Source organism: Amblyraja radiata, unplaced genomic scaffold (genome assembly GCF_010909765.2).
Source record: "Amblyraja radiata isolate CabotCenter1 unplaced genomic scaffold, sAmbRad1.1.pri scaffold_688_ctg1, whole genome shotgun sequence".
NCBI lineage: Eukaryota > Metazoa > Chordata > Chondrichthyes > Rajiformes > Rajidae > Amblyraja > Amblyraja radiata.
The window spans coordinates 1-25,752 of record NW_022630708.1 but is presented as its reverse complement, the minus strand read 5'-3'; the positions used below and the strand labels follow the sequence as shown (position 1 = coordinate 25,752).

The 25,752-nt window shown below is 50.2% G+C and overlaps 1 long non-coding RNA gene across 1 annotated transcript; it reads left to right on the top strand.

Annotated features, from left to right (window-relative positions):
- Positions 1-6,528: 6,528 nt before the first annotated feature.
- LOC116970265 lies at positions 6,529-25,680 on the top strand. The gene is made up of 10 exons (XR_004411088.1): positions 6,529-6,571; positions 7,105-7,190; positions 7,633-7,749; positions 13,356-13,436; positions 13,879-13,995; positions 17,320-17,399; positions 18,148-18,268; positions 21,225-21,310; positions 22,059-22,179; positions 25,111-25,680. It is a non-coding gene; the product is annotated as an uncharacterized LOC116970265 (long non-coding RNA).
- Positions 25,681-25,752: the final 72 nt, after the last annotated feature.

Here is a 25,752-nt window from a genome sequence, read left to right as displayed (position 1 = left end):
GTCGAGATAGACATCAGAGACAACCCTGTGTGAGCGTTCCATTAGTTTGTTTGCACTTCTTACCGCGCGCACGGCCAGGCCGTTGGACTGTGGGTAATCGGGGCTGCTGATGGTGAGGTAAAAGTCCCTGCGTTTCACCAAATCCCTGAAGAGCTGACTGGAGAATTGAGTTCCATTGTCTGAGAGCAGCTTTAGGGGGGCTCCGTGGACAGAGAAGTAGCGAGTCAGTTTTTGAATGACCATGGCTGAGGTCGGGGCACTGAGCAAGTCGACTTCAAACCATCCTGAGTAGCAAACGGATTTGAGTATAGGAGCAGGGAGGTTCTACTGCAGTTGTGCAGGGTCTTGTTGAGGCCACACCTGGAGTATTGCGTACAGTTTTGGTCTCCTAATCTGAGGAAAGACATTCTTGCCAAAGAGGGAGTACAGAGAAGGTTCACCACACTGATTCCTGGGATGTCAGGACTTTCATATGAAGAAAGACTGGATAGACTCGGCTTGTACTCGCTAGAATTTAGAAGATTGAGGGGGGATCTTATAGAAACTTACAAAATTCATAAGGGGTTGGTCAGGCTAGATGCAGGAAGAATGTTCCCGTACAAGAACAAGTCCAGAACAAGGGGTCACAGTTTAACGATAAGGGGGAAATCGTTTAGAATCCAGATGAAGAAAACATTTTTCACAGAGAGAATGGTGAATCTCTGGAATTCTCTGCCACAAAAGGTAGTTGAGGCCAGTTCATTGGTATTATTTAAGAGGGAGTTAGATGTGGCCCTTGTGGCTAAAGGGATCAGGGGGTATGGATAGAAGGCAGGGATGGGATACTGAGTTGGATGATCAGCCATGATCATATTGAATGGCGGTGCAGGCTCGAAAGGCCGAATGGCCTACTCCTGCACCTATTTTCTATATTTCTATGTTTCTATGAATTGACGAGAACCAGGTATTGTTTGCTGTGCTACTCAAAGATGTCGGCTGCTACTGTGGACCAGGGTAAGGTGCGGAAGAATTGGTGGCTTCTGTTGGTGCGGGGTCAGGCTATTGCAAATCAGGCAGGCAGCAACTTTCTCGAGAATGTAGTCAGCCATGTCAGGCCAGTAAAGCATAACTGTTGCATGTTGGGGGGTTATTTCTGCAGTGGGATGCCCCCCCCCCCATGGACGATATCAAAGTACTTGCTGTGAAGAGACGTCGGGATAACTGCCTTATGTCCATTCATTATAATACCGTCTTGAAGGACCAGTTCATCGCGGACAGGGTAGAATAGGTGGACAGCCTGCGGCAGGTGGTGCTGATTGTCTGGCCAGCCGCAGTGGGCGACAGTGGCCAGCGATTGTAGCGTTTCGTCTGCAGCTGTTTTTGCCACTAGGATGTCTAAGTCCGCAGATGGAAGGCAAGAGACCATCATAACCGTGTACCCCTCATGCTCATCATCAGACAGGTTGGGTGAGGTGCCCATGAGAGGGTGTCAGCTAAGCGCATGTCCTAACCGCGTTTGTAGGTTAGTCTGATGCCATATCTCGGTAGTTCCATCATCATGTGTTGTAAACTCACTGGTGCCGTGTGGATCAGTTTACTGAGGATACTGACCAGGCTGGTGATCGGTTTCTACCGTGATCGGGTCGCCAAAGATAAAGTCCTTGAATTCCTTGCAGGCAAAGGTTACTGCGAGTAGCTCCTTCCCAGTTTGAGCGTAGCGCTGTTCAGTGTCGGTCATGGTGCGGGAGACATAGGCAACTGGTCTGTGACCCTTCTTGTCGTCATGTAGGCAAGTGATGCCCAGTCTACACTGGGAGGCAGCATTGGTGAGGGTGACGGGTAACTCGGCATCAAAGTATGTGAGGGTTGGAGCGCAACACATTAGTTGTTTGCGGGTTTCAAGTGCTGGTGCTGGAGCTGGTGCAGGTGCCAGGACCAGTGTGTATGATTGTGGACAGTTGTCACAGCGGGGCTGACAGCTCGCTGAAGTTTGGGATGAATTTTCCCAGGTAGTTTACCGTGCCTAGAGCCGTCACATCCCACCCGTAGGTGCTGGCATTTTGTTGATGGTAATGGTTTTAGATGGGTCTGGCCTGAGTCCGTTGTTGGTGAACATGTGGCCCACATAAGTCACTTCCTCGACCCGAAACCTGCTCTTGAGGGGTTTGAGTTTGAGATTGACTTATCTGGCACGATCCAGGACTTGTTTCAGGTTTGAGTCATGTTCTTGTGCATTGCGCCCGGTGATCAGAATGTGTTCCATGATTATGGTGCATGGGTAGCCAGTAAAGAGTTGTTCCATAGTACATTGGAAAACTTCACCGGCGAAATTGATGCCAAATGGCATTCGTAAGAATCGGTAGCGTCCAAAGGGCGTTGCGAATGTGGTTAACATGCTGGATGCCTGATCTAGCGGTATGTGCCAAAATGCGTTTTTTGCATCTAGGACAGAGAAAACTGTGGCTTTACCCAGGCTGGCTGCGACCGTGCGTGCGTTAGGGTTAGGGTTAGGGTTAGGGTTAGGGTTAGGGTTAGGGTTAGGGTTAGGGTTAGGGTTAGGGTTAGGGTTAGGGTTAGGGTTAGGGTTAGGGTTAGGGTTAGGGTTAGGGTTAGGGTTTGGGTTAGGGTTAGGGTTAGGGTTAGGGTTTGGGTTAGGGTTAGGGTTAGGGTTTGGGTTAGGGTTATGGTTAGGGTTAGGGTTTGGGTTAGGGTCAGGGTCAGGGTCAGGGTCAGGGTCAGGGTCAGGGTCAGGGTCGGGGTCGGGGTCGGGGTCGGGGTCGGGGTCGGGGTCGGGGTCGGGGTCGGGGTCGGGGTCGGGGTCGGGGTCGGGGTCGGGGTCGGGGTCGGGGTCGGGGTCGGGGTCGGGGTCGGGGTCGGGGTCGGGGTCGGGGTCGGGGTCGGGGTCCGGGTCGGGGTCGGGGTCGGGGTCGGGGTCGGGGTCGGGGTCCGGGCTGGGGTTAGGGTTGGGGTTGGGGTTAGGGTTGGGGTTGGGGTTGGGGTTGGGGTTGGGTTGGGGTTGGGGTTGGGGTTGGGGTTGGGGTTGGGGTTGGGGTTGGGGTTGGGGTTGGGGTTGGGGTTAGGGTTAGGGTTAGGGTTAGGGTTAGGGTTAGGGTTAGGGTTAGGGTTAGGGTTAGGGTTAGGGTTAGGGTTAGGGTTAGGGTTAGGGTTAGGGTTAGGGTCAGGGTCAGGGTCAGGGTCAGGGTCAGGGTCAGGGTCAGGGTCAGGGTCAGGGTCAGGGTCAGGGTCAGGGTCAGGGTCAGGGTAGGGTTAGGGTTAGGGTTAGGGTTAGGGTTAGGGTTAGGGTTAGGGTTAGGGTTAGGGTTAGGGTTAGGGTTAGGGTTAGGGTTAGGGTTAGGGTTAAGGTGTGATTTATCGGACAGTGGGAAACATGCCCTCTGATGCTTATTGATCTCCTCCTGGGGATTCCTTTTCACCATGTACTGTCACTTGGTATTTGGCCCACGGTTTCATCACCCTTGCCCAAATCTACTTGCCTTACACTTGCCCTTCCATAGATTTGTGGGAGTCAGTCAGGATCCACCCTAGGTTTGAGTTTATGCAAGGTTTAGGCCATTAGGCTCTTTCGTCTGTAGCGCTTCAATCCATAGTCTCTCTGCTCTCTTCCGTCTCCCTATTGTCCAATTTATGTTTGTTTCCAGGCCCATGATCTCCAGGGACTGGATCCCATGTTGCTGGAAGTGTCTGCTAATGGGTATGGATTGGTCCCCCCTTGTGATGTTGCTGATGTGTCCTGTCAGTCTCACTCTGATGCTGTTGCCTGTCTCGCCTATGTACAGTAAGTTGCACTCTTTACATCTAATTGCATACACCACATTCTTTTGCTCACAGGTTATCCTCTGCGCTATCTGGCCTCTCTTCCCTGTTACACTGTTCTCTATATTTTTGGCTATTACTAAGTGGGTGCAGGCCCCACACCGTCTCTGCCCACAGTCTGGGGCTGTGTGTAGACTTGTACTGACCAGGATGTCCTTCAGATTTTTAGCCCTCTTGTATGCTGACATTACCTTGTACCCCTTTAGTGTGGCAAATCCCCTTTGGAATTGTTCAAACCGGCCCTTGACTATTTTGTGAGCCTGGACAGCCATGTTGCCATACCTTGTTATTAGTGGCAAGTTCAATGTCGTCCCCGGCCTAGGTCTGGGCGCTTGTTTGCTTTTTAGAAAATCTGACTTAATGTGTCTTAATTTACGTTTGCAGTAACCCCTCTGTCTGAGGGCGGTGAAGAGGGTGCTTGTGGCCTGGTTGAAATCCTCCTCCCTAGTACATATACGGTGGAAGCGGGTCAGTTGTGACTTAACGATACCCCTGAAGGTGTGTTTTGGGTGGTGGCTCGTGGTGTGTAGGAGGGTGTGTGTGTCTGTGGGTTTGAAGAAGACTTTGGTAGCTAGTTTGTGGTCTTGGGTATCTGATGGTAGTTTAAAGACAGTGGTGTCGAGGAAGTCCACCCTCTGCTGGCTGGTCACGGCCTTTACCTTGATGGATGGGTGATGGGCATTGAGTATGTCAATAAACTCCTGTAGTTCCCCCTCTGAGTGTGTCCACACTCCCCAAATGTCATCTAGGAATCTGTAGTAGCACATTGGACGCTTCGGACATTTGTGGAAAACTGTCTCCTCCCATTCTGCCATGTATATGTTGGCATAAGCTGGGGCAAACTTCTTCCCCATTGCTGTACCTTTGACTTGTAAATAGAACTCCCCGTTAAATTCAAAGTCATTCTTAGTCAAACCCAGATCCAGTAGTTTAATTAGGGCCTCGTCTGGTCTCTCTGGGTCAGGATTTCTCTGTAGGATGTTTTTAACTGCCTGTATCCCCCTGTCTGTCTCTATGTTTGTGTACAGGCTTTCCACATCCATGGTGAAGAGTATTGCGTTGGGTGGTATGTTGAGGGAGTTAACTATTCGGGTGAAGTGGTAGGTGTCTCTGATGTAGCTGGGATGTTGTTGTCCCAACGGGTTAAGGTAGTGGTCAATGTATTCTGCTACCCCATAGGATTCGCTACTGCAATCTGATACTATGGGCCTACCTGGTGGTATTTCTCCAGGCACTGTCCACGTGTCTGGGTTTTTGTGTATCTTTGGGAGCATGTAGAATTTCCTCGCCCTGGGTTGTGCTCCTGTCAAGTATTCTACTTGTTTGGCTAGGATGTATCCTGATCTCTTAAGCTCCTCCAAAATGTCCCCTATTTCCTTTTGTGTTTCTTTATATATGGGCTCATCTAACTTAGTGTAGTGTTCTATCTTGTTCAGTTGTCTATGTGCCTCGAAGAGGTACTGTTGTCTGTCCATGATGACTATACTGCTCCCCTTGTCTGCCGGTTTGATCACTATCTCGTTGTTCTCCTTCAGCTCTGTCAAGGCCTGCCTCTCTTTTCTGGTGATGTTAGACTTATCTTTCGTTGTAGGCATATCCTCAATGGCTGATGCTGTCTCTGTTATAAATTCTGTTATCTCCCTCGGGACATCCTCGTCGTCTGGGGACCATCCTGTGAGTGGCCTGAAGGGTATGGTTTCGGCAGGTTCTGCGTCACTGAAGTAGTGTATTAACTTAATGGATCGATAGAATCTGTGTAGGTCACCCTGCACTTGTTCCTTGTGGGTTTTGGGAGTAGGGACGAAGGTGAGGCCTCTGTTCAGTACCCTCTCTTGGGTTTCGGTAAGGGAAAATGTCCGAGAAAGGTTGACAATTGTTTTCCCTAGTTGTGGGCCCTGCCTCTCTTGGCATGATGTCTCTAACAGTTTAAATGCTTCATCCACTCTCTGACCATGGTTCTGCCTGTGGGTTCTGTCCAGTGGACGTGGTCTGGGAGAACTTTAAACTGGCTGGTGGGAATTGTGGGAATGTGTTTCTTGGTGTGTATGTAGTCATTAACTTGTCTGAGTGTGTCCTGCTCTGATGCTGGGAGCGACAGGCTGAAGTTGATCATAGGGATCCATATGCTGGCATTAGGGAATTTACGACTGGCCATCCTGATTAGTGCTTGGAGTTGTTTGATGGCAGTCTGTGGTCTTTGTTCCTTATTATTAATGCCAAATGAGAGAATGACTTTTTGAGTTTCTGGACATTGGCTCAATTTGTCCAGAATGGAAGTTCCATGAATGAATTTAGCTCCTGGGTAGCTGTCCAATTGTATGTTATTGTTGGAGAATTTGGGGATCTTGGAAATGTTGGAATCTCCAATTATTAAAATAGGTTTACTGGGTTGTAGTTTCCAGGTAACATTTTTGTGACTTGTGTTTGGGTGTCGGGTAACTTCAGCCAGTCGCTTCCCTGGACCATTCCTTCTGTGCTGCTGGAATTCATCCTGTGAGTTACTACCTGTGTCTAAAGTCCTCTGGTGCTGCGTGCAGGCCCTACGTGCTGGTCTGACCCTCTGTGCTGGGACCCCGTGTGCTGGAATGGAAAGGGAAGGTGTTGCAGTACCGGACATGTTTACCTGTGGCACCGCGGTCGTGACATCCCTTCCGGCGGTCGCTGTGGTCGGTTCGGTCTCGTCCCAGGAGGGTCTGCGCTCGGCCCGTGGTCTCTGGGAGAGAGGGCCGTGGGTGCCCTGGCGTGAGCAGAGGCTCCGGTAGATAAGGGAGGACGTGCTGGGGGAATCAGAGAGTGCGGGTCGTGTCCAGTCTGCCAACCACGTCCCGGTCGCGGACCGGAAGTGGGCCGGGGGCTCGCGGACCGGGGAGCGCGGCTGGACCTGGGCCTGGTCCTGTTGCTGGGGTCGCAACACCACAATCGGGGGGCTTGTCGGTAGCCGCCCGGGGGGGGGGGGGGGGGGTTATGTCGGGGCTGGCGGTAGCGCAGGCGTGGGTGGCGCGGCCGCGGGGAGCGGGGCCACGGGGAACGGAGCGGGGTGCGCTCGGGATGGGGCGTGATGTGGCCCAAGCCGTGCGGGGCCGCTCGATCTGGTTTTCCTGTGAAATGGTAAACAAGTCTTGCGGGATATGTACCGCTACATTAGATATTACCGCCGCTGGCCTGGGGGTCTGGAAATCCCGCAAGCTGCTGCGCTGTTCCGGCCCAGTCTCTGAGGTCAGGTTCAAAACTCGATGTCTAAGGTCCTCCATTCTGATTTTAAATTTATCTCCCAAATTTCTCTTATTCCAGATTAGGGCCTTGGTGACAGCCTCCTGCACACGATCAGTGGGCTGGCCCTGGCGGTATTCATCATCCAAATATTCCAGACTGTTTTGGTAATGTTCAATTAAAATTTGCCTAGTGTGTTTAGCCCAGGTTTCAGCATTAGAAGCCAATTTCTTTAATGTTTCCTGGGTGGGATTTGCTGGTTTCACAAAGTGTGTTAATATATTTGCTTGCCTAGTGAGACCCCTGGGGGGTGTATTCCGTCCTTTTAGAACTCCTAGATGGTGTAGAGCCTGGGCCATTTTATAAATAACTCTCACCGCAACTGCAAAGGAATCCCTCGGTCTCGGTGGATTCCTGCGCTGGTTGCAATTCCCCCCATTACTGTTGTTAAGCAATCTCCCTTCCCCCTCTCCCCTCTGCATGTTACAACTCATTTCTGGTTTAGTAGATTATGCTGCAATGCTAACACAGTCAAATCTAAGCATCAATTATCTCTAGTGTCGTACGGTTAAACACCAAGGTGCTCACCAAATCTTTGGTTCTTTCCAGCTCGCGGAGACCGCTTGCCGAACTCTTCCCGACTGGGCAACGATTTTCCAGTTTCGCTATCTCTGTAGCTTCTTCAGGGAAAGAGATCTAATTCTCATCGGTTAGGGTTTTTAAGGGGTAGGTTGATGTTCCTCCCTTTCTGGGTGGAGCTTCCCATGTGCTCGGTCCTAGGACCGGTCACTTTGGTTGGGCTCTACCTGTTCTTTGTTTGGACTGGTCGGTCCACTTCCATTGTTTGTAATGTTATCAAATGTATCTGGTATCTTGTATCATTTGCTGCTAGTGTTTTCAGCCTCTCTTGATCAATAAATGTCCAAATTCCTCTTGTCCACTATCATGTTTTGCAAGTCCTTAAGTTATGTATGTGCTCTGCCAACCTGTTTGTAGTCTGTGTGGCGTCAAAGGCTCTTCTGGGTAGGGGGGTCCTGGCTGGGATAGGGGTGGGTATGGTGTTGTGGACGTGTCAGGGTCTCTACCCTCTCTTTTGTAGCCTGTCTGGTTTATGGGGGAGTTTGGTAGGTTCTTCGTATACTAGCTGCTGGGGGGGGGGGGGGGTTCTCTGGGTTCGGGGGTATTTTTTTGGGGTTGTTTGGTGGGGATTCAGTGGGGTCTGTTGTAAGGTTTAGGTTGGGGGGGGGGGGAAAGAATTTGGGGGGATGTTTTGGGTTGTTCGGGGTGTTTTGTTATGGTGATTCATTGGGGTCTGCTGTTAGGGTTAGGTTGTAGGGCGGGGGGGGGGGTTTATCAGTTGTTTGGGGGGATGTTTTGGTTTGTTTGGGGGTGTTTTTAGGGCTGTTTGGGGTGATTCGGTGGGGTCTGCTATAAGGTTTGGGGTGGGGGGGGTTTGTTATCAGTCGTATGGGGGGGATGTTTTGGGTTATTCGGGGTTTTTTATTAGGGTTTGGGGTGATTCAGTGGCGTCTGCTGTTAGGTTTAGGTTGTAGGGTTGGGGGGGTTTTGGTTGTTTTGGGGGCTGTTTTGGGTTGTTTGGGGTGTAGGTCCTTCGTATATTGGCTGCTGGCGGGGGGGGCCTTTGGGTTTGGGTGTATTTTTTGGGGTTGTTTGGTGGGGATTCAGTGGGGTCTGTTGTAAGGTTTAAGTTGTGGGGGGGGAAGGAATTGGGGGGATGTTTTGGGTTCGGGGCGTTTTGTTAGGGTGATTCAATGGGGTCTGCTGTTAGAGTTAGGTTGTAGGGTGGGGGGGGGTTTATCAGTTGTTTGGGGGGATGTTTTGGGTTGTTCGGGGTGTTTTTAGGGTTGTTTGGGGTGATTCGGTGGGGTCTGCTGTTAGGTTTAGGTTGTAGGGTGGGGGGGGTTTAGTTGTTTGGGGGCTATTTTGGGTTGTTTGGGGTGTAGGTTCTTCGTATACTGGCTGCTAGGGGGGGTCTCTGGGTTTGGGTGTTTTTTTGGGGGGTTTTTGTGGGGATTCTGTGGGGTCTGTTGTAAGGTTTAAGTTGTGGGGGGGGAGGAATTGGGGGGATGTTTTGGGTTGTTCGGGGTGTTTTATTAGGGTTTGGGGTGATTCAGTGGTGTCTGCTGTTAGGTTTAGGTTGTAGGGAGGGGGGGGTGTTAGTTGTTTGGGGGGGCTGTTTTGGGTTGTTTGGGGTGTTTTCCTTGTTGTTTGGGGTGTTTCAGTGGGGTCTGCCGGGGGAGCTATCCGTGGTTTGGGTTAGGGTTATCATGGGGTGAGCTGTGATTATCCTCTCCTGTCTGACCCTCATTTGACTCCCTCTCTGGTTCTCCCTGCCTCCCTATCCTAGTTTTATAGTGTCCCTCACTTCCCTACTATGATTATTAGAGTCCATTCTATCTAGGTTGGTACTGTTAACTCCATCATCCCCCCCTTGGATTGGGTTTCACCCTCCTGACTCCGTCTGTACCTTGTTTTGCCGCCTGGTCCCTCTGCGGTTTTGATTTGCCTGAGTGATGAAGCCCGTGTCACTGTAAAGGTTAGGTTGTGATTTATCGGACAGTGGGAAACATGCCCTCTGGTGCTTATCGATCTCCTCCTGGGGATTCCTTTTCACCATGTACTGTCACTTGGTATTTGGCCCACGGTTTCATCACCCTTGCCCAAATCTACTTGCCTTACACTTGCCCTTCCATAGATTTGTGGGAGTCAGTCAGGATCCACCCTAGGTTTGAGTTTATGCAAGGTTTAGGCCATTAGGCTCTTTCGTCTGTAGCGCTTCAATCCATAGTCTCTCTGCTCTCTTCCGTCTCCCTATTGTCCAATTTATGTTTGTTTCCAGGCCCATGATCTCCAGGGACTGGATCCCATGTTGCTGGAAGTGTCTGCTAATGGGTATGGATTGGTCCCCCCTTGTGATGTTGCTGATGTGTCCTGTCAGTCTCACTCTGATGCTGTTGCCTGTCTCGCCTATGTACAGTAAGTTGCACTCTTTACATCTAATTGCATACACCACATTCTTTTGCTCACAGGTTATCCTCTGCGCTATCTGGCCTCTCTTCCCTGTTACACTGTTCTCTATATTTTTGGCTATTACTAAGTGGGTGCAGGCCCCACACCGTCTCTGCCCACAGTCTGGGGCTGTGTGTAGACTTGTACTGACCAGGATGTCCTTCAGATTTTTAGCCCTCTTGTATGCTGACATTACCTTGTACCCCTTTAGTGTGGCAAATCCCCTTTGGAATTGTTCAAACCGGCCCTTGACTATTTTGTGAGCCTGGACAGCCATGTTGCCATACCTTGTTATTAGTGGCAAGTTCAATGTCGTCCCCGGCCTAGGTCTGGGCGCTTGTTTGCTTTTTAGAAAATCTGACTTAATGTGTCTTAATTTACGTTTGCAGTAACCCCTCTGTCTGAGGGCGGTGAAGAGGGTGCTTGTGGCCTGGTTGAAATCCTCCTCCCTAGTACATATACGGTGGAAGCGGGTCAGTTGTGACTTAACGATACCCCTGAAGGTGTGTTTTGGGTGGTGGCTCGTGGTGTGTAGGAGGGTGTGTGTGTCTGTGGGTTTGAAGAAGACTTTGGTAGCTAGTTTGTGGTCTTGGGTATCTGATGGTAGTTTAAAGACAGTGGTGTCGAGGAAGTCCACCCTCTGCTGGCTGGTCACGGCCTTTACCTTGATGGATGGGTGATGGGCATTGAGTATGTCAATAAACTCCTGTAGTTCCCCCTCTGAGTGTGTCCACACTCCCCAAATGTCATCTAGGAATCTGTAGTAGCACATTGGACGCTTCGGACATTTGTGGAAAACTGTCTCCTCCCATTCTGCCATGTATATGTTGGCATAAGCTGGGGCAAACTTCTTCCCCATTGCTGTACCTTTGACTTGTAAATAGAACTCCCCGTTAAATTCAAAGTCATTCTTAGTCAAACCCAGATCCAGTAGTTTAATTAGGGCCTCGTCTGGTCTCTCTGGGTCAGGATTTCTCTGTAGGATGTTTTTAACTGCCTGTATCCCCCTGTCTGTCTCTATGTTTGTGTACAGGCTTTCCACATCCATGGTGAAGAGTATTGCGTTGGGTGGTATGTTGAGGGAGTTAACTATTCGGGTGAAGTGGTAGGTGTCTCTGATGTAGCTGGGATGTTGTTGTCCCAGCGGGTTAAGGTAGTGGTCAATGTATTCTGCTACCCCATAGGATTCGCTACTGCAATCTGATACTATGGGCCTACCTGGTGGTATTTCTCCAGGCACTGTCCACGTGTCTGGGTTTTTGTGTATCTTTGGGAGCATGTAGAATTTCCTCGCCCTGGGTTGTGCTCCTGTCAAGTATTCTACTTGTTTGGCTAGGATGTATCCTGATCTCTTAAGCTCCTCCAAAATGTCCCCTATTTCCTTTTGTGTTTCTTTATATATGGGCTCATCTAACTTAGTGTAGTGTTCTATCTTGTTCAGTTGTCTATGTGCCTCGAAGAGGTACTGTTGTCTGTCCATGATGACTATACTGCTCCCCTTGTCTGCCGGTTTGATCACTATCTCGTTGTTCTCCTTCAGCTCTGTCAAGGCCTGCCTCTCTTTTCTGGTGATGTTAGATTTATCTTTCGTTGTAGGCATATCCTCAATGGCTGATGCTGTCTCTGTTATAAATTCTGTTATCTCCCTCGGGACATCCTCGTCGTCTGGGGACCATCCTGTGAGTGGCCTGAAGGGTATGGTTTCGGCAGGTTCTGCGTCACTGAAGTAGTGTATTAACTTAATGGATCGATAGAATCTGTGTAGGTCACCCTGCACTTGTTCCTTGTGGGTTTTGGGAGTAGGGACGAAGGTGAGGCCTCTGTTCAGTACCCTCTCTTGGGTTTCGGTAAGGGAAAATGTCCGAGAAAGGTTGACAATTGTTTTCCCTAGTTGTGGGCCCTGCCTCTCTTGGCATGATGTCTCTAACAGTTTAAATGCTTCATCCACTCTCTGACCATGGTTCTGGCCTGTGGGTTCTGTCCAGTGGACGTGGTCTGGGAGAACTTTAAACTGGCTGGTGGGAATTGTGGGAATGTGTTTCTTGGTGTGTATGTAGTCATTAACTTGTCTGAGTGTGTCCTGCTCTGATGCTGGGAGCGACAGGCTGAAGTTGATCATAGGGATCCATATGCTGGCATTAGGGAATTTACGACTGGCCATCCTGATTAGTGCTTGGAGTTGTTTGATGGCAGTCTGTGGTCTTTGTTCCTTATTATTAATGCCAAATGAGAGAATGACTTTTTGAGTTTCTGGACATTGGCTCAATTTGTCCAGAATGGAAGTTCCATGAATGAATTTAGCTCCTGGGTAGCTGTCCAATTGTATGTTATTGTTGGAGAATTTGGGGATCTTGGAAATGTTGGAATCTCCAATTATTAAAATAGGTTTACTGGGTTGTAGTTTCCAGGTAACATTTTTGTAACTTGTGTTTGGGTGTCGGGTAACTTCAGCCAGTCGCTTCCCTGGACCATTCCTTCTGTGCTGCTGAAATTCATCCTGTGAGTTACTATCTGTGTCTAAAGTCCTCTGGTGCTGCGTGCAGGCCCTACGTGCTGGTCTGACCCTCTGTGCTGGGACCCCGTGTGCTGGAATGGAAAGGGAAGGTGTTGCAGTACCGGACATGTTTACCTGTGGCACCGCGGTCGTGACATCCCTTCCGGCGGTCGCTGTGGTCGGTTCGGTCTCGTCCCGGGAGGGTCTGCGCTCGGCCCGTGGTCTCTGGGAGAGAGGGCCGTGGGTGCCCTGGCGTGAGCAGAGGCTCCGGTAGATAAGGGAGGACGTGCTGGGGGAATCAGAGAGTGCGGGTCGTGTCCAGTCTGCCAACCACGTCCCGGTCGCGGACCGGAAGTGGGCCGGGGGCTCGCGGACCGGGGAGCGCGGCTGGACCTGGGCCTGGTCCTGTTGCTGGGGTCGCAACACCACAATCTGGGGGCTAGTAGGTAGACGCACCGGGGTGGTGGGGGGGGGTTATGTCGGGGCTGGCGGTAGCGCAGGCGTGGGTGGCGCGGCCGCGGGGAGCGGGGCCACGGGGAACGGAGCGGGGTGCGCTCTGGATGGGGCGTGATGTGGCCCAAGCCGTGCGGGGCCGCTCGATCTGGTTTTCCTGTGAAATGGTAAACAAGTCTTGCGGGATATGTACCGCTACATTAGATATTACCGCCGCTGGCCTGGGGGTCTGGAAATCCCGCAAGCTGCTGCGCTGTTCCGGCCCAGTCTCTGAGGTCAGGTTCAAAACTCGATGTCTAAGGTCCTCCATTCTGATTTTAAATTTATCTCCCAAATTTCTCTTATTCCAGATTAGGGCCTTGGTGACAGCCTCCTGCACACGATCAGTGGGCTGGCCCTGGCGGTATTCATCATCCAAATATTCCAGACTGTTTTGGTAATGTTCAATTAAAATTTGCCTAGTGTGTTTAGCCCAGGTTTCAGCATTAGAAGCCAATTTCTTTAATGTTTCCTGGGTGGGATTTGCTGGTTTCACAAAGTGTGTTAATATATTTGCTTGCCTAGTGAGACCCCTGGGGGGTGTATTCCGTCCTTTTAGAACTCCTAGATGGTGTAGAGCCTGGGCCATTTTATAAATAACTCTCACCGCAACTGCAAAGGAATCCCTCGGTCTCGGTGGATTCCTGCGCTGGTTGCAATTCCCCCCATTACTGTTGTTAAGCAATCTCCCTTCCCCCTCTCCCCTCTGCATGTTACAACTCATTTCTGGTTTAGTAGATTATGCTGCAATGCTAACACAGTCAAATCTAAGCATCAATTATCTCTAGTGTCGTACGGTTAAACACCAAGGTGCTCACCAAATCTTTGGTTCTTTCCAGCTCGCGGAGACCGCTTGCCGAACTCTTCCCGACTGGGCAACGATTTTCCAGTTTCGCTATCTCTGTAGCTTCTTCAGGGAAAGAGATCTAATTCTCATCGGTTAGGGTTTTTAAGGGGTAGGTTGATGTTCCTCCCTTTCTGGGTGGAGCTTCCCATGTGCTCGGTCCTAGGACCGGTCACTTTGGTTGGGCTCTACCTGTTCTTTGTTTGGACTGGTCGGTCCACTTCCATTGTTTGTAATGTTACCAAATGTATCTGGTATCTTGTATCATTTGCTGCTAGTGTTTTCAGCCTCTCTTGATCAATAAATGTCCAAATTCCTCTTGTCCACTATCATGTTTTGCAAGTCCTTAAGTTATGTATGTGCTCTGCCAACCCGTTTGTAGTCTGTGTGGCGTCAAAGGCTCTTCTGGGTAGGGGGTCCTGGCTGGGATAGGGGTGGGTATGGTGTTGTGGACGTGTCAGGGTCTCTTCCCTCTCTTTTGTAGCCTGTCTGGTTTATGGGGGAGTTTGGTAGGTTCTTCGTATACTAGCTGCTGGGGGGGGGGGGGGGGTTTCTCTGGGTTCGGGTGTATTTTTTTGGGGTTGTTTGGTGGGGATTCAGTGGGGTCTGTTGTAAGGTTTAGGTTGGGGGGGGGAAAGAATTTGGGGGGATGTTTTGGGTTGTTCGGGGTGTTTTGTTATGGTGATTCAATGGGGTCTGCTGTTAGGGTTAGGTTGTAGGGCGGGGGGGGGGTTATCAGTTGTTTGGGGGGATGTTTTGGTTTGTTTGGGGGTGTTTTTAGGGCTGTTTGGGGTGATTCGGTGGGGTCTGCTGTTAGGTTTGGGGTGGGGGGGGTTGTTATCAGTCGTATGGGGGGGATGTTTTGGGTTATTCGGGGTGTTTTATTAGGGTTTGGGGTGATTCAGTGGTGTCTGCTGTTAGGTTTAGGTTGTAGGGTTGGGGGGGTTTTGGTTGTTTTGGGGGCTGTTTTGGGTTGTTTGGGGTGTAGGTCCTTCGTATACTGGCTGCTGGCGGGGGGGGCCTTTGGGTTTGGGTGTATTTTTTTGGGGTTGTTTGGTGGGGATTCAGTGGGGTCTGTTGTAAGGTTTAAGTTGTGGGGGGGGAAGGAATTGGGGGGATGTTTTGGGTTGTTCGGGGTGTTTTGTTATGGTGATTCATTGGGGTCTGCTGTTAGGGTTAGGTTGTAGGGCGGGGGGGGTTAGGGTTAGGGTTAGGGTTAGGGTTAGGGTTAGGGTTTAGGGTTAGGGTTAGGGTTAGGGTTAGGGTTAGGGTCAGGGTCAGGGTCAGGGTCAGGGTCAGGGTCAGGGTCAGGGTCAGGGGTTAGGGTTAGGGGTTAGGGGTTAGGGTTAGGGTTAGGGTTAGGGTTAGGGTTAGGGGTCAGGGTCAGGGTCAGGGTCAGGGTCAGGGTCAGGGTCAGGGTCAGGGTCAGGGTCAGGGTCAGGGTCAGGGGTAGGGTTAGGGTTAGGGGTAGGGTTAGGGTTAGGGTTAGGGTTAGGGTTAGGGTTAGGGTTAGGGGTAGGGTTAGGGGTAGGGTTAGGGTTAGGGTTAGGGTTAGGGGTAGGGTTAGGGTTAGGGTTAGGGTTAGGGTTAGGGTTAGGGTTAGGGTCAGGGTCAGGGTCAGGGTCAGGGTCAGGGTCAGGGGTAGGGTCAGGGTCAGGGTCAGGGTCAGGGTCAGGGTCAGGGTCAGGGTCAGGGGTAGGGGTAGGGGTAGGGTTAGGGGTAGGGTCAGGGTCAGGGTCAGGGTCAGGGTCAGGGTCAGGGTCAGGGTCAGGGTCAGGGTCAGGGTTAGGGTTAGGGTTAGGTTGTGATTTATCGGACAGTGGGACAACATGCCCTCTGGTGCTTAGTGATCTCGCCCTGGAGATTCCTTTTCACTGTGTACTGTCACTTGGTATCTGGCCCACGGTCTCATCACCCTTGTCCAAATCTCTTTGCCTTACACTTGCCCTTCTATAGATTTGTGGGAGTCAGTCAGGATCCACCCTAGGTTTGAGTTTGTCCATCCTGTTCGTGGCCCAAAGGGGTATAATTTCGGCAGCTCTGCGCCTCTGAAGTGGTCTATTATTGACTTAATGGATCGATAAAATATGTGTAGGTCCCCCTGCACTTGTTCCTTGTGGGATTTGGGAGTAAGGCCGAAGATGAGGCCTCTGTTCAGTACCCTCTCTTGGGTTTTGGTCAGGGAGAATGTCTGAGAACGGTTGATGATTGTTTTCCCTAATTGTAGGGCCTACCTTTCTTGGCATGGTGTCGCTAACAGTTTAAATGCTTCATCCACTCTCTGATCATGGCTCTGGCTGTGGGTTCTGTCCAGTGGACGTGGTCTGTGACTACTTTAAACTGGCCGGTGGGAATAGTGGGCATGTGTTTCTTGGTCTGTATGTAGTCATTAAGTTGTCTGAGTGTGTCCTGCTCTGATGCTGGGAGTGACTTGCTGAAGTTGATCCTAGGGATCCATATGCTGGCATTAGGGAATTTATGACTGGCCATCTTGATTAGTGTTTGGAGTTGTTTGATGGCAGTCTGTGGTCTTTGTGTTTTATTATTAATGCCAAACGAGAGAATGACTTTTTGAGTTTCTGGGCATTGGCCCAATTTGCGAAGAATGGAAGTTCCGTGTATGAATTTTGCCCCTGGGTAGCTGTCCAATTGTATGTTGTTGTTGGGAAATTTTGGGATCCTGGAAATGTTGGAATCTCCAATTATCAAAACAGGCTTTCTGGGTTGTAGCTTCCAGGTAACATTTTTCTGACCTGTATTAGGGTGGTTGTTTCTTTCCCCCAGGGCTGGGACCCCGTGTGCTGGGGTGGAATGGGCTGGGGACAGGGAAAATGTAGCAGTCTCGGACATGTTTACCTGTGGCACTGCGGTCGTGACGTCCCGTCCGGCGGTCTCCGTGGTCAGTTCGGTCTCTCCCCGGGAGGGTCTGCGCTCGGCCCGTGGTCTCTGGGAGAGAGGGCCGTGGATGCTCTGGCGTGAGGAGAGGCTCCGGTAGATCAGGGCGGACGTGCTGGGGGAATCGGGGCGTGCGGGTCGTGTCCAGTCGTCCGACCAGGTCCCTGTCGCGTACCAGAAGGAGGCCTGGGGCTCGCATACCGGGGAGGGCGGCTGGGCCTGGTCCGGTTGCTGGGGTCGCAACCCCACGATCTGGGGGCTTGTGGGTGGACGTAGCGGAGTAGTGGGGGGAGTTATGTCGGGGCTGGCGGGTGCGGAGCGGGGTAGCTCGAGCTGGTTTTCCTGTGAAATAGTAAACAAGTCTTGCGGGATATCTACCGCTATATTAGACATTACAGTCGCTGGTCTGGGGGTCTGGACATCCCGCAAGCTGCTGCGCTGTTCAGGCCCAGTCTCTGAGGTTAGATTCAAAACTCGATGTCTAAGGTCCTCCATTCTGATTTTAAATTTATCTCCCAAATTTTTCTTGTTCCAGATTAAGGCCTTGGCGACCGCCTCCTGTACACGATCCATAGGTGGGCCCTCGCGGTATTCATCATCCAGATATTCTAGACTATTTTGGTAATGTTCAATCAAAATTTGTCGTGTCTGTTTTGCCCAGGTTTCAGCATTAGAGGCCAATTTTTGTAATGTTTCCTGGGTAGGATTTGCCGGTTTTATAAAGTGTGTTAATATCCTTGCCTGCCTTGTGATACCCTTGGGAGGTTGGCCATTCTCTTGCACTACCCTCAGATGGTGCAGTGTTTTGGCCATTTTATAAATAACTCTAACTACGACTGCAAAGGAATCCCTCGGTTCATACCTGTGCTGGTCGCGATTCCCATTGTTATTGTAGTTATACCCTCTCCTTCCCCTCCCTCCCCTCTGCATGTCATTGTTCATATCTAGCTCAGTCAGTACAATGTCTTACTTCTGTATTTAAACTATAAACATCAATTATTTCTGTACAGAACTATGAACATCAATTATATCTCAACATCCATTATCTCGTTCAGTACCATGCAATGCTACTGATTTAAACAATAAACATAAATTATCACTAGCGTAGTACGGTTCACACCAGGGTGCTCACCAAGTCCATTTTTTCCGGCTCGCAGCGAAAAGCCTGCGGAGACTGCTTGCTGAACTTTCTCCGTACTCCGATGGTAGTTCCTTTGCTTGTTTGTCGTGTGTTTAGTCAAGTCTTTGGTCTTTATATCTTCGCCTTGTGGAGACCATCTGCTGGACTCTGCCTGCTAAGACGGTGTTGCAAGGAAGTTCACCTCCCCTTGTTTGTCGTGGTCCTAATTTAGTCTTTTGTTTTTTCCAGCTTGTGGAGACCGCATGCTGGAGTCTTCTCGACTGGGCAACGACCTGCCAGTTTCGCTATTGCTTTAGCTTCATCAGGAAAAGAGATCTGTTTCTATCTAGCCGGTAATGGGTTATAAAGGGTAGGTGAATGTCCCTCCCTTTTGGGTGTCGCCCTCCCCTGTGTTAGGTCTTAGGACCAGTCACTTTGGTCGGGGCTGCTCTTGTTTAGACCGGTCGATTCACTTCCTTTGTTCATCCTTCCATGTGCTCCTGGCTTTTAAATTACTGTTAATGTTTCCAGCAAATCTGCTGGTCAATTAATGTCCTAGGGTATCATGTTCTGCAAGACTTTTTATTGTGAATGTGCTCTGCAAACATGTTTCTAATCTGTGTGGGGCTGGAGGCCCTCATGGGTAGGGGGTTAAGGCTGGGATGGTAGTGGGTCTTTGGAGATGTTTGGGGGTGTTTTTTTTGTTTTTTTGGGGGGTGCCGTGGAGAGAGGGGGGGGGAGGAGATTGTGATGCCCTCCGGGGTGGGGGGGGGGGGGGGTGGGCGCGTAGGTCCTGGTGAGGGTTAGGGTCAGGGTTAGGGTCAGAGTAAGGGTTAGTGTTGGGAGGTTAGGGTTAGGGTTTTTTTTGGGGGGTGCCGTGGAGAGAGGGGGGAGGAGATTGTGATGCCCTCCGGGGTGTGGGGGGGGGGGGGCGTAATGGTGAGTGTCAGGGGACCAGGGTTTGAGATCCTATTTGGGGATCTTTTGAGTTGTTTGGGGAGATATTTTTGGTTGTTTGGGGTGTTTTTTTGTTTTGTTTGGGGTGGTCCAGTGGGTCTGTAGTTAGGGTTAGGTTTTGTGGGGTGGTTGAGGGGGAATAGTAGCCCCCTCTGGGGTCGGGGGTTTAGTGGTATCTTTTAGGTTGTCTGGGGAGATGTTTTCGTTTGTTTGGGGGTGTTTGCATTAGGGTTTAGGTTTAAGGTTTAGGGTTAGGGTTGGGGTTTAGGGTTAGGGTTGTGGTCAGTATCCAGGGGCAAGGGCTTGTGATCCACTTTGGGGGTCCTTTAAGTTGTTTGGGGAGATGTTTTGGGTTGTTTGGGGTGAGTTTGCTGTTAAGGTTAGGTTCTGTGTGGTGTGGTGGAGAGTGTCATCTCTCCTTGTTGAGGTAATGCTGAGGGTAGAGAGACTTTTATTTTTGTTGTTTGGGGTGTGATGTAAGTGCCCCTTCCTGTCAGACTATTTTGGCACCATGTATGGTTCTCCCTGTTGTCCTCTCCTAAAGTTTGTTTTGGGATGAGTTATTGCCTAAATCTGATTATTTTCAACCTCCCTATCTAGGCTGGTACTATTATTCTATTATATCCCCCCCATGGATTGGGTTTCACCCTCCTGCCTCCATTTAATCTTATTTTGTGGCATGACTCTCCTGCAGATTAGATTTGCCCGAGTGATGAGGCCCGTGTCACTGTACTGGTTAGGTTGTGATTTATCGGACAGTGGGACAACATGCCCTCTGGTGCTTAGTGATCTCGCCCTGGAGATTCCTTTTCACTATGTACTGTCACTTGGTATCTGGCCCACGGTCTCATCACCCTTGTCCAAATCTCTTTGCCTTACACTTGCCCTTCTATAGATTTGTGGGAGTCAGTCAGGATCCACCCTAGGTTTGAGTTTGTCCATCCTGTTCGTGGCCCAAAGGGGTATAATTTCGGCAGCTCTGCGCCTCTGAAGTGGTCTATTATTGACTTAATGGATCGATAAAATATGTGTAGGTCCCCCTGCACTTGTTCCTTGTGGGATTTGGGAGTAAGGCCGAAGATGAGGCCTCTGTTCAGTACCCTCTCTTGGGTTTTGGTCAGGGAGAATGTCTGAGAACGGTTGATGATTGTTTTCCCTAATTGTAGGGCCTACCTCTCTTGGCATCGTGTCGCTAACAGTTTAAATGCTTCATCCACTCTCTGATCATGGCTCGGGCTGTGGGTTCAGTCCAGTGGACGTGGTCTGTGACTACTTTAAACTGGCCGGTGGGAATAGTGGGCATGTGTTTCTTGGTCTGTATGTAGTCATTAAGTTGTCTGAGTGTGTCCTGCTCTGATGCTGGGAGTGACTTGCTGAAGTTGATCCTAGGGATCCATATGCTGGCATTAGGGAATTTATGACTGGCCATCTTGATTAGTGTTTGGAGTTGTTTGATGGCTGTCTGTGGTCTTTGTGTTTTATTATTAATGCCAAACGAGAGAATGACTTTTTGAGTTTCTGGGCATTGGCCCAATTTGCGAAGAATGGAAGTTCCGTGTATGAATTTTGCCCCTGGGTAGCTGTCCAATTGTATGTTGTTGTTGGGAAATTTTGGGATCCTGGAAATGTTGGAATCTCCAATTATTAAAACAGGCTTTCTGGGTTGTAGCTTCCAGGTAACATTTTTCTGACCTGTATTAGGGTGGTTGTTTCTTTCCCCCAGGGCTGGGACCCCGTGTGCTGGGGTGGAATGGGCTGGGGACAGGGAAAATGTAGCAGTCTCGGACATGTTTACCTGTGGCACTGCGGTCGTGACGTCCCTTCCGGCGGTCTCCGTGGTCAGTTCGGTCTCTCCCCGGGAGGGTCTGCGCTCGGCCCGTGGTCTCTGGGAGAGAGGGCCGTGGATGCTTTGGCGTGAGGAGAGGCTCCGGTAGATCAGGGCGGACGTGCTGGGGGAATCGGGGCGTATGGGTCGTGTCCAGTCCTCCGACCAGGTCCCTGTCGCGTACCAGAAGGGCCCCTGGGGCTCGCATACCGGGGAGGGCGGCTGGGCCTGGTCCGGTTGCTGGGGTCGCAACCCCACGATCTGGGGGCTTGTGGGTGGACGTAGCGGGGTAGTGGGGGGGGTTATGTCGGGGCTGGCGGGTGCGGAGCGGGGTAGCTCGAGCTGATTTTCCTGTGAAATAGTAAACAAGTCTTGCGGGATATCTACCGCTATATTAGACATTACAGTCGCTGGTCTGGGGGTCTGGACATCCCGCAAGCTGCTGCGCTGTTCAGGCCCAGTCTCTGAGGTCAGATTCAAAACTCGATGGCTAAGGTCCTCCATTCTGATTTTAAATTTATCTCCCAAATTTTTCTTGTTCCAGATTAAGGCCTTGGCGACCGCCTCCTGTACACGATCCATAGGTGGGCCCTCGCGGTATTCATCATCCAGATATTCTAGACTATTTTGGTAATGTTCAATCAAAATTTGTCGTGTCTGTTTTGCCCAGGTTTCAGCATTAGAGGCCAATTTTTGTAATGTTTCCTGGGTAGGATTTGCCGGTTTTATAAAGTGTGTTAATATCCTTGCCTGCCTCGTGATACCCTTGGGAGGTTGGCCATTCTCTTGCACTACCCTCAGATGGTGCAGTGTTTTGGCCATTTTATAAATAACTCTAACTACGACTGCAAAGGAATCCCTCGGTTCATACCTGTGCTGGTCGCGATTCCCATTGTTATTGTAGTTATACCCTCTCCTTCCCCTCCCTCCCCTCTGCATGTCATTGTTCATATCTAGCTCAGTCAGTACAATGTCTTACTTCTGTATTTAAACTATAAACATCAATTATTTCTGTACAGAACTATGAACATCAATTATATCTCAACATCCATTATCTCGTTCAGTACCATGCAATGCTACTGATTTAAACAATAAACATAAATTATCACTAGCGTAGTACGGTTCACACCAGGGTGCTCACCAAGTCCATTTTTTCCGGCTCGCAGCGAAAAGCCTGCGGAGACTGCTTGCTGAACTTTCTCCGTACTCCGACCGTAGTTCCTTTGCTGGTTTGTCGTGTGTTTAGTCAAGTCTTTGGTCTTTATATCTTCGCCTTGTGGAGACCATCTGCTGGACTCTGCCTGCTAAGACGGTGTTGCAAGGAAGTTCACCTCCCCTTGTTTGTCGTGGTCCTAATTTAGTCTCTTGTTTTTTCCAGCTTGTGGAGACCGCATGCTGGAGTCTTCTCGACTGGGCAACGACCTGCCAGTTTCGCTATTGCTTTAGCTTCATCAGGAAAAGAGATCTGTTTCTATCTAGCCGGTAATGGGTTATAAAGGGTAGGTGAATGTCCCTCCCTTTTGGGTGTCGCCCTCCCCTGTGTTAGGTCTTAGGACCAGTCACTTTGGTCGGGGCTGCTCTTGTTTAGACCGGTCGATTCACTTCCTTTGTTCATCCTTCCATGTGCTCCTGGCTTTTAAATTACTGTTAATGTTTCCAGCAAATCTGCTGGTCAATTAATGTCCTAGGGTATCATGTTCTGCAAGACTTTTTATTGTGAATGTGCTCTGCAAACATGTTTCTAATCTGTGTGGGGCTGGAGGCCCTCATAGGTAGGGGGTTAAGGCTGGGATGGTAGTGGGTCTTTGGAGATGTTTGGGGGTGTTTTTTTTGTTTTTTTGGGGGGTGCCGTGGAGAGAGGGGGGGGGAGGAGATTGTGATGCCCTCCAGGGTGTGGGGGGGGGGGGGGGCGCGTAGGTCATGGTGAGGGTTAGGGTCAGGGTTAGGGTCAGAGTAAGGGTTAGTGTTAGGGGGTTAGGGTTAGTGTTTTTTTGGGGGGTGCCGTGGAGAGAGGGGGGAGGAGATTGTGATGCCCTCCGGGGTGTGGGGGGGGGGGGCGTAATGGTGAGTGTCAGGGGACCAGGGTTTGAGATCCTATTTGGGGATCTTTTGAGTTGTTTGGGGAGATATTTTGGTTGTTTGGGGTGTTTTTTTGTTTTGTTTGGGGTGGTCCAGTGGGTCTGTAGTTAGGGTTAGGTTTTGTGGGGTGGTTGAGGGGGAATAGTAGCCCCCTCTGGGGTCGGGGGTTTAGTGGTATCTTTTAGGTTGTCTGGGGAGATGTTTTCGTTTGTTTGGGGGTGTTTGCATTAGGGTTTAGGTTTAAGGTTTAGGGTTAGGGTTGGGGTTTAGGGTTAGGGTTGTGATCAGTATCCAGGGGCAAGGGCTTGTGATCCACTTTGGGGGTCCTTTAAGTTGTTTGGGGAGATGTTTTGGGTTGTTTGGGGTGAGTTTGCTGTTAAGGTTAGGTTCTGTGTGGTGTGGTGGAGAGTGTCATCTCTCCTTGTTGAGGTAATGCTGAGGGTAGAGAGACTTTTATTTTTGTTGTTTGGGGTGTGATGTAAGTGCCCCTTCCTGTCAGACTATTTTGGCACCATGTATGGTTCTCCCTGTTGTCCTCTCCTAAAGTTTGTTTTGGGATGAGTTATTGCCTAAATCTGATTATTTTCAACCTCCCTATCTAGGCTGGTACTATTATTCTATTATATCCCCCCCATGGATTGGGTTTCACCCTCCTGCCTCCATTTAATCTTATTTTGTGGCATGACTCTCCTGCAGATTAGATTTGCCCGAGTGATGAGGCCCGTGTCACTGTACTGGTTAGGTTGTGATTTATCGGACAGTGGGACAACATGCCCTCTGGTGCTTAGTGATCTCGCCCTGGAGATTCCTTTTCACTAGTGTACTGTCACTTGGTATCTGGCCCACGGTCTCATCACCCTTGTCCAAATCTCTTTGCCTTACACTTGCCCTTCTATAGATTTGTGGGAGTCAGTCAGGATCCACCCTAGGTTTGAGTTTGTCCATCCTGTTCGTGGCCCAAAGGGGTATAATTTCGGCAGCTCTGCGCCTCTGAAGTGGTCTATTATTGACTTAATGGATCGATAAAATATGTGTAGGTCCCCCTGCACTTGTTCCTTGTGGGATTTGGGAGTAAGGCCGAAGATGAGGCCTCTGTTCAGTACCCTCTCTTGGGTTTTGGTCAGGGAGAATGTCTGAGAACGGTTGATGATTGTTTTCCCTAATTGTAGGGCCTACCTCTCTTGGCATCGTGTCGCTAACAGTTTAAATGCTTCATCCACTCTCTGATCATGGCTCGGGCTGTGGGTTCAGTCCAGTGGACGTGGTCTGTGACTACTTTAAATTGGCCGGTGGGAATAGTGGGCATGTGTTTCTTGGTCTGTATGTAGTCATTAAGTTGTCTGAGTGTGTCCTGCTCTGATGCTGGGAGTGACTTGCTGAAGTTGATCCTAGGGATCCATATGCTGGCATTAGGGAATTTATGACTGGCCATCTTGATTAGTGTTTGGAGTTGTTTGATGGCTGTCTGTGGTCTTTGTGTTTTATTATTAATGCCAAACGAGAGAATGACTTTTTGAGTTTCTGGGCATTGGCCCAATTTGCGAAGAATGGAAGTTCCGTGTATGAATTTTGCCCCTGGGTAGCTGTCCAATTGTATGTTGTTGTTGGGAAATTTTGGGATCCTGGAAATGTTGGAATCTCCAATTATTAAAACAGGCTTTCTGGGTTGTAGCTTCCAGGTAACATTTTTCTGACCTGTATTAGGGTGGTTGTTTCTTTCCCCCAGGGCTGGGACCCCGTGTGCTGGGGTGGAATGGGCTGGGGACAGGGAAAATGTAGCAGTCTCGGACATGTTTACCTGTGGCACTGCGGTCGTGACGTCCCTTCCGGCGGTCTCCGTGGTCAGTTCGGTCTCTCCCCGGGAGGGTCTGTGCTCGGCCCGTGGTCTCTGGGAGAGAGGGCCGTGGATGCTTTGGCGTGAGGAGAGGCTCCGGTAGATCAGGGCGGACGTGCTGGGGGAATCGGGGCGTATGGGTCGTGTCCAGTCCTCCGACCAGGTCCCTGTCGCGTACCAGAAGGGCCCCTGGGGCTCGCATACCGGGGAGGGCGGCTGGGCCTGGTCCGGTTGCTGGGGTCTGGTGGGTGGACGTAGCGGGGTAGTGGGGGGGGTTATGTCGGGGCCGCGGGGTGCGGAGCGGGGTAGCTCGAGCTGGTTTTCCTGTGAAATAGTAAACAAGTCTTGCGGGATATCTACCGCTATATTAGACATTACAGCCACTGGTCTGGGGGTCTGGAAATCCCGCAAGCTGCTGCGCTGTCCAGGCCCAGTCTCTGAGGTCAGATTCAAAACTCGATGGCTAAGGTCCTCCATTCTGATTTTAAATTTACCTCCCAAATTTTTCTTGTTCCAGATTAAGGCCTTGGCGACCGCCTCCTGTACACGATCCATAGGTGGGCCCTCGCGGTATTCATCATCCAGATATTCTAGACTATTTTGGTAATGCTCAATCAAAATTTGTCGTGTTTGTTTTGCCCAGGTTTCAGCATTAGAGGCCAATTTTTGTAATGTTTCCTGGGTAGGATTTGCCGGTTTTATAAAGTGTGTTAATATCCTTGCCTGCCTCGTGATACCCTTGGGAGGTTGGCCATTCTCTTGCACTACCCTCAGATGGTGCAGTGTTTTGGCCATTTTATAAATAACTCTAACTACGACTGCAAAGGAATCCCTCGGTTCATACCTGTGCTGGTCGCGATTCCCATTGTTATTGTAGTTATACCCTCTCCTTCCCCTCCCTCCCCTCTGCATGTCATTGTTCATATCTAGCTCAGTCAGTACAATGTCTTACTTCTGTATTTAAACTATAAACATCAATTATTTCTGTACAGAACTATGAACATCAATTATATCTCAACATCCATTATCTCGTTCAGTACCATGCAATGCTACTGATTTAAACAATAAACATAAATTATCACTAGCGTAGTACGGTTCACACCAGGGTGCTCACCAAGTCCATTTTTTCCGGCTCGCAGCGAAAAGCCTGCGGAGACTG